This window comes from Pseudophryne corroboree, chromosome 4 (assembly GCF_028390025.1).
Source record: "Pseudophryne corroboree isolate aPseCor3 chromosome 4, aPseCor3.hap2, whole genome shotgun sequence".
Lineage (NCBI taxonomy): Eukaryota > Metazoa > Chordata > Amphibia > Anura > Myobatrachidae > Pseudophryne > Pseudophryne corroboree.
In genome coordinates this window covers 250,235,242-250,248,503 of record NC_086447.1, presented here as the reverse complement: position 1 = coordinate 250,248,503, position 13,262 = coordinate 250,235,242, and positions in this window count along the sequence as shown.

The window sequence follows — 13,262 nt, the reverse complement described above, 5'->3', positions numbered from 1 at the left end:
GTGGCGTGCGGCTGGTGGGGGTGCCCTGTGTGCTGTATCTGAAAAAAGGTTGCTCTCTGTCTGCTGTATCTGAAAAAGGGGTGCTCTCTCTGTCTACTGTAGCTGAAAAATGGGTGCTCTGTTTGCGATATCTGGAAAAGGGGTGCTTTCTCTGTTTGCGGTATCTGAAAAGGTGTGCTCTCTCTGTCTGCTGTATCTGAAAAAGGGGTGCTCTCTCTGCTGTATTTGAAAAAGGGGTGCCCTGTCTACTGTATCTGAAAAAGGGGTGCTCTCTCTGCTGTATCTGAAAAAGGGATGCTCTCTCTGTCTGCTGTATCTAAAAAAGGGGTCTCTCTCTGCAGTATTTAAAAAAGGTGTGCTCTCTCTGCTGTATCTGAAAAAGGGGTGCTCGCTCCGTCTGCTGCATCTGAAAAAGGGGTGCTCTCTCTGTCTGCTGTATCTTAAAAAGGGGTGCTCTCTCTGCTGTATCTTAAAAAGGGGTGCTCTCTGTCTGCTGTATCTGAAAAAGGGGTGCTCTCTCTGTCTGCTGTATCTGAAAGGGGTGATCTGTCCATCCATCCAGGGGTTCTGCCCCAGTGTAAAATTAAAATAATAGAAGTAAAAACAAAAAGCCTGAAAATTATAAAAAATATGTTTTTTTTTGGTTTGTGCTGTACCCCAGTGTACCATACAATTTTTATAATATTTTCATAATTATTTTTTAAGTACTGTGACACTGCCGGTCAGACCGCAGTATATTATTTCCTACTCATACATGTATTGTGCGACACTGTCGGTGAAGTCAACCGCAATGTGTAATTATTATTATTATTATATACATTTCTGACTCATTTGTGCGATGCTGTTGGTGAAGTCAACCGCAGTGTGTAATTATTATTATATACATTTCTGACACATTTGTGCAATACTGTCGGTGAAGTCAACCACAGTGTGTAATTATTATATACTTTTTGACTCATTTGTGCGACGCTGTCAGTGAAGGTTAACCCCACTTTGTGTTAGTAGAAATGAAGACTACTACTAGTGCTGAAGCTGCTGCCACTAGTCATGACATTGACAATGCAAGTCCGTCAATGTCATCTGCTAAGGCAGATGCTCAGGGGCATAGAAGGTTTAAGTCAGGGTATGTAAAATCATTTAATTTTAGAGTGGTAAAGAAAAAAATTAAAAAGGAAAGTTATCTGCAAAGGCAGTAAGACAAACTGCGCATTCAGAATCAGAACAGTCAGGTATTCTTGAGGAACGTGTCCATGTGTGAGTCTGACATTTCTCACACTATCCTCAGAGAGAAGCCTCCTTCCATAATTTCTGAACCATCTGCACATGTGGGGAGCAGTACAAGTAAAGATGGTGATGAATCTGATGAGAAGAAGGATGAGTCTGATATGGAGGACATAATTCAAATTGAGGATTCGTGTGTGGAAGTGGGACAGGATGAGGGGGATATGTGTGTACTATCTGACAGTGAGGATGTTGATGATGTTGTTTGTGTAGCTGCAGTTGTTGACCGTGATTAAAAGAAAGTAACTGCGATGCCTGGGCATAAGATGCTTGGGTGTGGGATTATTTTTACCCCAATCCTGACAATGTTTATGAAAGCATCTGCTCCATTTGTGAGACCAAGTTTATTGGAGGTAGAAATGTTAGCCATGTAGGCACCTCCTCCATGTTACATAATTTGCGGCGAAGACATGAAATTTATTGTACAAGATAATAATGTTATTAACACCTTATCATCAACATCCTCAGAGTAATTAATTAACGGAGGAAGTTATTCTAAAAAAAATTTTGGTGGGGGCCCAAAAACCCAATCATTTCAGCCACAAGTGACGGTCCCTGTTGCTGAAATAATTGGTTTGTTAAACTGTGCATGTCCTGTTTAATATACACAACATAAGGGTGGGTGGGAGGACCCAAGGACAATTCCATCTTGGACCTTATTTCTTTGCATTATGTGCTTTTTTTTAGCATGTTTTGGGCATAGTTTATAAAACTGCTATCCTGTCTGCCACTGCAGTGCCACTCCTAGATGTGCCAGGTGTTTGTACCACCCACTTCTGTCACTTAGCTTAGTCATCCAGCTAACTCAGTGCAACCTTTTGGCCTAAACTGGATAAAAACAATATTGTGAGCTGTTCAAAATATACTGGAAATGAGTGGAAATAAACACCCCCAAATTCTCTGATTTTAGCTGATTTTATTTAAAAAAAATATTAGAACCAAAACTAAAACCAAAACACACAAGGGCAGTTTTGGCAAAACCAATCCAAAATCAAAACATGGAAAAAATAAATAAAACCAAAACCTGAAAAACGGCATGGCCCACATCTCTACTATTTACTAAGCCTTGAATGGTGATAAAGTACCAGCCAATCAGCTCCTAACTGCCTTGTTACAGGCTGGGTTTAAAAAAATGACAATTTTCACACACCACTTGTAAAAATGGGAGCTCTAGGAAGGCCAATGATGCGGTGAAACTCGTCATCGTAGTCCCGCCCCAGTCCCGCCCCGTAGTCCCGCCCCATGCTTTGCAATGCCGGTAATGTGGACATTGCATAGCGGTTGTCATGGCCGTGATGATGAGATCACATTTCCATGCCCCCAGACCACCCCCCATTTTCAGAGCTCCACCCCCTTTTCCATAGAATGCCCCCTCTTCAGCCGACCTGGCTGCTCCCTCCCAGAGGAAGCAGTCTGAAAGTCAGCAAGCCTGAGTGAGGTATATATTAAACTTATGTTTAAATCTTTTCCAGTTTTCAGACATGTTACCACACAGTTGCATGCCTGTTGGAAGAGACTGCTTATCCATTGTTACTCACAGTTTAATGTGACAAGACTACATGTCAGATTTTTCAATCACTGGGTATCACAGATTTTCAGACTTCTGCACTATCCCTGCACACTCTGAGCATTAACAGTCCATGTAACCTCTTCTGACACCGTGTTTTTGTCATGATCCTGACTGTATTTCTCATATTCTGTGGCTTACCTCAGCATATCCTGTAACCTGCATTTACTTCATCTCAACATGAAGACTGAAAATCTGTGTTGCTTACTCTTGATTAGCCACCTAAGTAGGAATTCCTGTGAGTAATCAGTAATCAGCTGTGTGTAGCATTCAATTCTTCACTGTGTTTAGTTCTCTGGAGTTTTGGCCCAAAAGTCAGCAAGTTTGGGCTTCAGTGTTTTTCTGGCCTGCTCGGCCTCACTCCACATTAGAGCCTAACCTGGAGTACTGATGTGACAGGGTCTGATCACCTGACCATGAGCTATCCAATCCTGTGCCAATCTGAGACTCCCTGAATCATCTGACTCTATTCACCAATCACCAAGGACAAGAGGTATAAGTGGAGAGACCTGGGTTTCAGAAGCTACCAGTTTCTTGAGTCACAAAGCTCAAGCTGAGAGTTAACACTAATTATCTTAGTTCCTGTAAACCTCTGTTCTTTTGTTACCCAGCCCGGATTACAGTTGTGTTACCCGTTATATCCGGGAACAACCCAGATGACAGTTGCATTACCAGTTGTATCCGGTACCACCCTGGATTACAGTTGCATTACCAGTTATATTGGTACCCAGTCTACTGTAGTTCACAGTGCATTACCAGTTATACTGGTACCTTGCCAGGTTCACAGTGTGCTACCAGTTATACCGGTACCCAGCTCGGTTCACAGTGCATTACCAGTTATACTGGTACCCAGCCCGGTTCATAGTGCATTACCAGTTTTACCGGTACCCAGCCCAGTTAACAGTGCTTACCCAGTTATACCGGTATCCAGCCCAGGTCCCAGAGCGATACCAGTCATATCCGGTAACCAGCCCGGTTCAGTCATATCCAGTAACCAGCCCAGTTCAGTCATATCCGGTAACCAGTCTGGTTCAGTCATATCTGGTAACCAGCCTAGTCCAGCGGCGTATCACCAGCCGAACTCCATTCCTCATTGATCCAGTTCATATTCACCAATACATTCACCATCCTGTTCTCAATACTAAGTCCCTGGTTATCCAGTGGTCAGGATATGGCTCCCTCTGCCGAGGCACGGGTTCAGCTCCCAGTCAGGAATTGCTCCTTACTTCTTCATCTCATTGATTCCCACAGACCAGCCAAATATGCACATAGTCTTCCAGTTACCCACAATGGACTTCACATATACGCCGGGTCCACAAAACTACAGTCATGACAGTTTTGCTTGCTTATCTGTTCATAAGAACACTGGAGCATGGTTAACAAATGTAGCGCTTTTATATCCAGCCATTACATTATATATATATATATATATATATATATATATATATCTGTTCACTGGACGACTTCAGCTTCCCAACATTCCCCATGCTCCTAAGTACAGTCATTGAAGATTAAGACTTTGACATTAAGCAAGGTAGTGTCTACAAATATCTAATGCTATGATATCACACCCACTGTATCCTGGAAAGTAGAGGATGGGGTTAAGTGTTGTGCATTAGTATGTCTATAGAATTGTTCCTGCGCGTATGCCACCCCACAGACTGACAATGGACCAATAAACGGTACTTCATGGAGCTGTGCTCACTCCTATGCTGGGTTATTGGCCTGGAGTCACAGATGAATGTCTATACAATTACACCAGCAGGAGCAGCCAGTTTCAGGGCACTGTGTCTGACCATCGATGGTTCCCCACCACAGTAAAGGTTCCCTGTAGTAGTGTTAGCCCAAAAAAACATCTTTTTAAGTCAAATTTAAAAAAAAGAAGAGTTTATTGTGTCTGCTGCAGGGAGACGCCTTTTTCAAAAGACATGATAAACCCTGTGAAAGCCAGTACCTGACTCCTTGTGGGATAAGTCCCTGAATGAGGAATCATCTTTGGCCAAGTATGTGACTATTTCTTACCCCTGCAAGTGGCTCTGGCATACATAGCAGATGAAAGGCAGTGAGGGCCAAACAAAGAAGAAAAATACCAAAAATGGAGGATCAGGCACTTGTAGGTGTTGTGTTTCTAATGCTGCAGCTACAAACTTGGGGTAGTCACACCCAAAGATAGAATACAAAAGCAAAACACAATAGCAGCGCTAACGTGGTTCTAAAATTAATAAACTAAGAAGGCTTGAGTGAAGAAAGATTATTACTGCCTGTGTGTGCCCAGACCAAGACAGGACTTTCAATCTGGCAGAAAAATTGAGGTGATCTATCACTTATGGATTACCACTAATCCTCTCTACATAAGGAGTACACCGCGATGCAGTGAGGACCCCTAAACCTTGCTTGGTTTTGAGTACATCTAAGAGACACTCTCAAGGGACTACACCTCTAGCGGCTCATTGTGGTAAAGTTTATCAGTGGGACTGCGCCGTCAGTCCATCTCCACTTCTTCTCACCCATCTGCAATCCGGTTTATTCTAAATAGGAACGGATCACACTGGAAAGGCAGTTATTATTGTGACCATAATTATTTATTCATTTTTTTATTTTAATGTTGTTTTTAATGTTTTAAATTTATGCGTAATTAAATGTGAATAATCTTTCTTCAGTCAATCCTTCTTAGTTTATTAATTTTAGAACCACATTAGCGCTGCTATTGTGTTTTGCTAGTGAGGGCCAAACACCAATCAAAAATTGATAAGCAAAAAGGAAATGAGATTTCACCAAATCTTAAAACAACCTTTCAGACAGGATGGACCTGGACACAGTGCTGTAACTAGACATTTTAGCGCTGTGTGCAAGAAACGGCATCAGTGCCCCCCCTTATGTAAAACAGAGGCAGTGCGCGCCGTAGGCGCGCGTAAAAAACATAGAGCCGTGGCTTCATGGGGAACGGGTGTGGCACCATTATAATACCAATTCATATTACGGTGCACAGTAGTCTCCATTATTCAAATTACGCCGCACAGTAGCACCACTACACCAGGCAGAGCCCCTTTTACACAATACGGCAGGTTGCGTCCCCTTTTAACACATTATGGCAGAGAGCGTCCCCTTTTTACACATTACTGCAGACAGATTCCCCTTTTTACACATTACGGCAGACAGCTTCCCCTTTTTTTACACAGTACGGCAGACAGAGTCCCCTTTTTTACACAATGCGGCAGACAGCGTCTCCTTTTTTACACATTACGGCAGACAGATTCCCCTTTTTACACATTACGGCAGACAGCGTCCCCTTTTTACACATTACGGCAGACAGATTCCCCTTTTTACACATTACGGCAGAAAGCGTCCCCTTTTTTTACACAGTACGGCAGACAGAGTCCCCTTTTTTACACAGTGCGGCAGACAGCGTCCCCTTTTTTACACATTACGGCAGAGTCCCCTTTTTACACATTACGGCAGACAGCGTCCCCTTTTTTACACATTACGGCAGACAGAGTCCCTTTTTACACATTACGCAGAGTCCCCTTTTTACACATTACAGCAGACAGCGTCGCATTATTACACATTACAGCAGACAGCGTCGCATTATTACATATTACGGCAGACAGCGTTGCATTATTACACATTACGGCAGACAGTCCCGCTTTTTACACATTACAGCAGAGTCCCCCTTTTTACACATTACGGCAGGCAGAGTCCCCTTTTTAAACATTACGGCAGGCAGAGTCCCCCTTTTACAGGCCAGGGGCGTAAGTACATACCAGATGCCCGTATACAAATGCCCATATATACACACAACCACATATATACGGGATCCGGTCTGAAGATCGACAGTGTCTAGGTCGACAATGTTTAGGTCGACCACTATAGGTCGACAGTCACTAGGTCGACATGGATGGAAGGTCGACAGGGTTTCTAGGTCGACATGTGCTAGGTCGACAGGTCTAAAGGTCGACATGAGTTTTTCACATTTTTTTTTTAATTTTTTCATACTTAATGATCCACGTGGACTACGATTGGAATGGTAAAGTGTGCCGAGCGAAGCGGTAGCGGAGCGAAGGCACCATGCCCGATGCGCCATGCGAGGGGACGCGGTGCACTAATTTGGGATCCCGGTCACTCTACGAAGAAAACAACACCAAAAAAAAAAAAAAAAAATTTCTCATGTCGACCTTTAGACCTGTCGACCTAGCACATGTCGACCTAGAAACCCTGTCGACCTTCCATCCATGTCGACCTAGTGACTGTCGACCTATAGTGGTCGACCTAAACATTGTCGACCTAGATACTGTCGATAAAACGAACCACACCCGTATATACATACATGCACAGTGCACACGTCCACACACACACACACACACACACACACACACACACACACACACACACACACCAAGCCACATATACACATACACAGCCTCATGTACTCATGTACCCAGCCACATAACTGTATATATACTCTCTCTCCACCCCGGTCTTCTCCCCTGTCAGTCTCCTTTTTGCCCATCTCCTCATGCAGCCACCGCTGCCACTGCCGGACGGAGCTGCCTCTGCGTGCGGGAGCTCGATCCGTGCACCTGAGGGAGCCGAGCAGCCTGTCTCTGGGTGTGGGAAGTGGGAGCCGGGCAGCGGGGATTAGGGGGTGGGATCTGGGCAGCCAGTCTCTGCGTGCGGGAGGCGGGAGCTGGGCAGCAGGAGTCAGGAGGGGTGAGCCAGCATCCGGAGTGTGGGGGCGGGAGCCGGGCAACGGGGGTCAATATCCGTGCACATGCACATCATACATTACGGTACCTCCCCTTTCATTGCTAGCTCCAGCGGCAGCATAGAGGCAGCTTGTAATGAGTCAGTCTGACTCATTACAATGCCGCAGAATTTGGGCACCGTGAATGGGGATGCGGGCAGTTGCACCCTCAGGGCGACTGCGCTGTGTGCCAGGCACACCTGGCACACACGTAGTTATGGCACTGCTGGACAAGCCTGCTAGGTTGATGATTCAAGTTCAGTTAACCCCCCCAAAAAATTTTTTTGAAAGCTACAGTGTAGATGATTTAGAGCGAGACTGATAACTGTCCAGAGAGTTCTAGCCAGCAGATCCTCACCCTTTATGGGCGAAGCAAGCATGGAAGAGGGTGGGTGGGTGAGTTTTCAATAATCATAACTGCAGCAAGTGCTGCCTGTCTGTGACACTTTGTGTACAGAGTACTGAAATGGAGGATCGCCTAAATGTAGGAATTAATTGAAGTACAAGAACAGTTGTGCAGGCCCAAGGGAGGAAATCATGCATGCCCATCGGGAACGGGGTCCGCTGTCATTGAGCATGGTGAAGGAGTGATGCAAGAAATGGTCTACAAAGGGGCCTTTAGTATTGCTGCTCCTAATTGGTTAGTTGATGAGATAGCATATACACTGTATAGGGGTGAGAGAGGCAGTTAGACAAGAGGAAATACACCAGTCTAGATGCATCACACTGTGCTGCATGGTCTCTTTAATGAGGATGATATACCAAGGGAAAAGGGAGGTGGAAGAAAGCCTGGAATTGTAGACAGTGTAAGTAAATCAAAAATTTGGAAGCTGTTAAGCCATCATAGGATTGGGAAATAAAGCTGTGGGGCTGCACCCACATGACAAAATGCGTATCTTGACACATGTTCCGGAAGTCATCATTGTGCACATTGTGTACTCCACTGGCTGCAGCACAACCACAATCCTCACAAGAAGCCATCAGGTATCTTCTATAGTATTTCCCCAAGTTGTTATTTTCCCCAATATCACCCTGTACTGTTATGTGACACCAGAGATACAGGAGCACAACAGGGGTCACCCTAATAGTTTCCTTTGACTTTCACCCTAATTTGCTCACCCACTGTTCACTGACTGCATTGCACACACACACATCTGGAAGCAGCACCCCTGAGTGACATTCTCTCATTACGATCCATCTATGGGGTACACCCAACAGCAGATGCCACTTTATTTTCTCCTCACCATCAAGTATTGGCTGGATGTCTGCTCACACAACGTCCATTACCTATATGGTACAAGGTGTACAGCAGCCACGCACTCCATACAATATTGGAGGCTACTACATGCAACTATACTTTACTTACCAAACCTTATTATTCTGTAATGTCATACATAGTGATACTAGGATATTTGTGATCATGTCACATGTGCAAAAATCTGTTATTTTCTTTGGAAAAATATGTGTTATACCCTGCATGTGGTGAGACTAAAGTACTGATGACGTTATCTAATACTTCTTTTGTACCGATTATCACTAACTTGCTAAATGAATGTGACTATTTAGATTTAATCACTGCAGAAATCTTATTATATATCACAATACTTATTTGTTGTGTGTGGTGCATGCCATAATGAACTATCTGGGAAATGATCCCATTTTATTTTGATATTTGTTTGCCTTAGCTTGGCTACCCTGCCATAAGATGAATCTACTTATTGCACATTCTGTTTCAGTTGTGACTGAATAATGCTCTTACTTTTATGTGTTTTTATGTTTTGAGATTATTTGTTCATGTGACATTTTAATATATACTAATAAACTTTATGTTTTAATATATTAATTAGTAGTATGGTAAGTGCCCCAACAAAAGAGAATACCTTTTTCTTTGTTTTTCCATTTCCCTTTAATGAGTAGACAGTGAAATAATTTTGGGGCCAAAATATCCTCCAGCACATGGTCATGATTATGACGGACCATGGAGGTAAGGTAGAGTATTTCCAATTGATGTTATTGTTAATTGCCTTTCTCCTTTGGGCATGTTTGCAGAGGGGTATTTTTGCTATTAACTGTGGCTATATGTCAAAGTATCCCTCAGGTGGGTTGCAGGTTTTGTTTAGACCAATTATGCACAATCTGCGTCCTAATGCCTGCATGTGGCCCTTGCTCTCGTTATATGTTGCCCTCTGGTGATGTTATTTTTTTCTCTCCCTCAAAGATTTTTCTTTCCATTTTTTTTCTGAACCCGACACTGGGCAGAGAGCTGGGAATAACTCATAAGGCGGGACTTGACAAAACATGACTGTGACAGACAACCTGGGAGCCAATCATATTAGCTGCCATGCATCTGTCTGTACAGAGAAGTGTTCGTGGAGCTCATCTTTATTTCTACAATGTATCTTTTTAATGGATCTCCTCACTTCATCATTATTAAAGTTATGATACACTGCATTATGGAATAAGCCAAAATGTTCAGACTTGGGATATAGCAATCGTTGTTTTAAACAAAAGTAAAGAGATTTGTAGTGAATTGCCTGCTTACCACAAATGGTTACTGTTGTATTTTAGAGAATTATGTATACTGTAATTTGTTTCATTCATATAGTACAGTGGAAGTGCAGTACAATGGAACTGCAGGAGGATGTGTTGCTATGGGCAGGGCCGGAGCTTCCACTAGGCAGCTTTAGGCAGCTGCCTAGGGGCGTCGGATCCTGAGGGGGCGGCTTGCTACAGCTGCCTGAAAATGATAGCGTGGTTCTACCTCACAGTCGCCGCAATCCCCCCGGCACTCGTATCTTAAAGTAGTCGCAACTGGCAAGCTCCCGTATTGCAGCCTCCGCCTCCACCCGGCACAGGCAGTCACTTTGACAGCTCCTGGAGTCCTGGCTGGGGGTGACATGTGGCGCTGCTCTTCATTCCAGACTCTTTCGCAGACTACTCAGTGCCAACTCTGCATCGCAGCCCGCAGGTAAGGTGGCTGCACAGTGCACTTTCTGAATCTGATAAGGATAGAGGGGGAGAGCAGCAGAGCAGCAGTCTGGGGAAGGGGGCGGAGATGAGCAGCAGGCATGCACGCAGTCTGGGGGGGGGGGGGTGAGAGCTGCAGGCACCCAAACAGACTGGGGATATGGGGAGAAGAGAGCAGCCATGCAACAGACTGGGGGTGGGGGAGAGCAGCAGCATGTCTTTCACCTGAAGAGTGGTTAGGGGGAAGGGGCAGCAGGCAGAAGTTTTGCCTAGGGTGCCGAGAAACCTTGCACCGGCCCTGGCTATGGGGTTGTGATGCTATTGCTGCAGAGGGGAGGAAATGTGAAATGTGTTACTACAGGAAGGAAGGGAAATGTGTTGCTACATGGGTGTTAAGGCTGCATTAAGCCTTGGGGTAGCCCGGGGGAATTAAGACAGGGGGTCCCCGGGGGAAGTGTGTGTGTGTGTGGGGGGGTTATATTAGCTTGTTCATACCTCCCAACATGACCCATTCCAGGATGTATAAAATACGTTCTACCTGGACTTCCCTCTTAATATATGATTGGCATCACTTGTATTGAGCTATTTAATTGATAAGAAAGGTATTTCACCACAGATGATTGCAACCATAAATTAAGAGGGAAGTTCAGGTAGAGAGCATTTTGTCCCTCCTGGAATGTGTCATGTTGGGAGGTATGGATTGTGTATATTAAATTTAAACCAATGGTGTAGATTAGATTTAAAATAATAGTTTAATAATACCTGGGTACTGTTTATAGCTCCCCCTAATTGAGAGACAACTATTTTATAACATTTTCTAGTGTGGTATAAATACAACTTAAACATCCTCAAATTACACATCGAAAAATGAAATCTATAATTTATCTTTTTACATGCAAGAATAGCAGCAGCCTCTATACACACTGGAACAGGACTCAAGAGGACAGGTTACACAGGACCCAGACCCCCAGGTGGGGAGGAGGAGAAACTGGGATCTCTGGGTAACTATCAGCTCTCCCCCCCCCCCCCCATCTGGTTGGGGAGCTCCATTGGTAGCTCATGAAACCAGTTACTCCTGTGTCTCTGCCTGCATTTCATACTGTCCTGCTCACATTCTGGCTGCCTGGTTCTGCTACTGCACAAGAGGGAGAGCTAGTGATATCAGTTTGCTCCAGCCGGGGTGCCCCCTGTATCCCCTGCCCCCCCCCCCTTTAATCTGGCTATGCCCCCGATGGTGGTGCATCTTGTATCCTGCTTTGCAGTATTGAATACATTCCTGGCTTCATGGGAATCATTTAACAGTGCTATAATGCCTTTTCTACTAGTAAATTGTATATATTTGACATGTTTAAGCAAGTAAAATGTAATTGTAGTCTCTTCACTGAGTGTGATCTCCCAATGCTGTCCTCAAACTACAAAGTATTGTGCAACCCTGGTTTAGGCCAACACAAGGCCATTTACTCATGAGTCATAACTGTAGAAGAAACACATTATATCAATGATGGGCAACAGGCTGCATGCGGCCCCCTGAGCCTTTACTTGCAAGCCCCCTGTTCCTTCCTGCTTGTTGTCGTATTTGTTTGTTATAGCTGGTAATGCTTATTTAAAAGGCCTGCTGACATCTTGTTATAGATAGTTGTCTCTTTCATTGATTAAATGTATTCTTTTAAATTATTCATGATATTAAGAGTAATGTGCAGTCCTTTTGAAGGTTATAGGGCCTCCTAATGCGGCCCCTGAAGTGAATCAGGTTGCCTATCACTGCATTATATAGACACTCATTTACAGTATATTACTGTATCTGTAATTGTATATTGAAACATCAGTAGGAAAACTACAAGACACACATTTGTTTAATTGGTATTAACGGAAATTTATACTCCTGAGCTGTGAGTTGTCTTTATCGTGAGTGGCTGCAAGGTTCTAGCAAACATGATTTCCTCATTTTGAACTGCAGTGCTTTGAAAGAGAAAAGCAACTTGGAAGGCCCTAATTATATCCAGTTATAAGCTACGTGTCTGATGATAGATAGCAGTTATCTCACTAACGTAAACAGCAGCAGCTGTACACAGCAGCCGGTTATGTTCAATATTGTCCATGTCATGCTGTACAAAAGGAAAAGACACGTCTTTAAAGTAATGGTGGAAGGAAATTACATTTCCCTAGTTCTGGGTTTATTTTGCATTTTTCTTGAATTGTACATATTAAGTAACAATTAAAACCTATGCAATATAAGCATGTCCTAGCATGAGGTGCATGACTTCAGACCAGGACAATACCTGTTTTACTTAATATCATTTTAAGCCATATAGTTTCCCAGAGTGTTAATAAACTTTTAGAACTATGTTTGCGGAAATTTGTTTGTTTTGCTTAAAATGACATGGTGGTCTAGTCTCATAATCGTCCCTGTTTCATTACAGCAAGGTGTGTCTATTTTTTTTAAAATACATAACAAAGGTAATGTGATGGGCCAGCGAATATTTTGAAGCATCATAACATATTAGTTATCCACAAATTAATCATGTACTGAGGAGGTCATCATGAAAAAGGGGGTGCTCTTTCTACCTGCCGTCTCTGAAAAGGGTGCTCTCTCTGCTGTATTTGAAAAGGGTGATCTGTCGGTCCATCCAGGGGATCCGCCCCAGTGTAAAATTAAAATAAAAAAAGCTAAATATCGAAAAAGCCTAAAATTTTAAAAACATATAT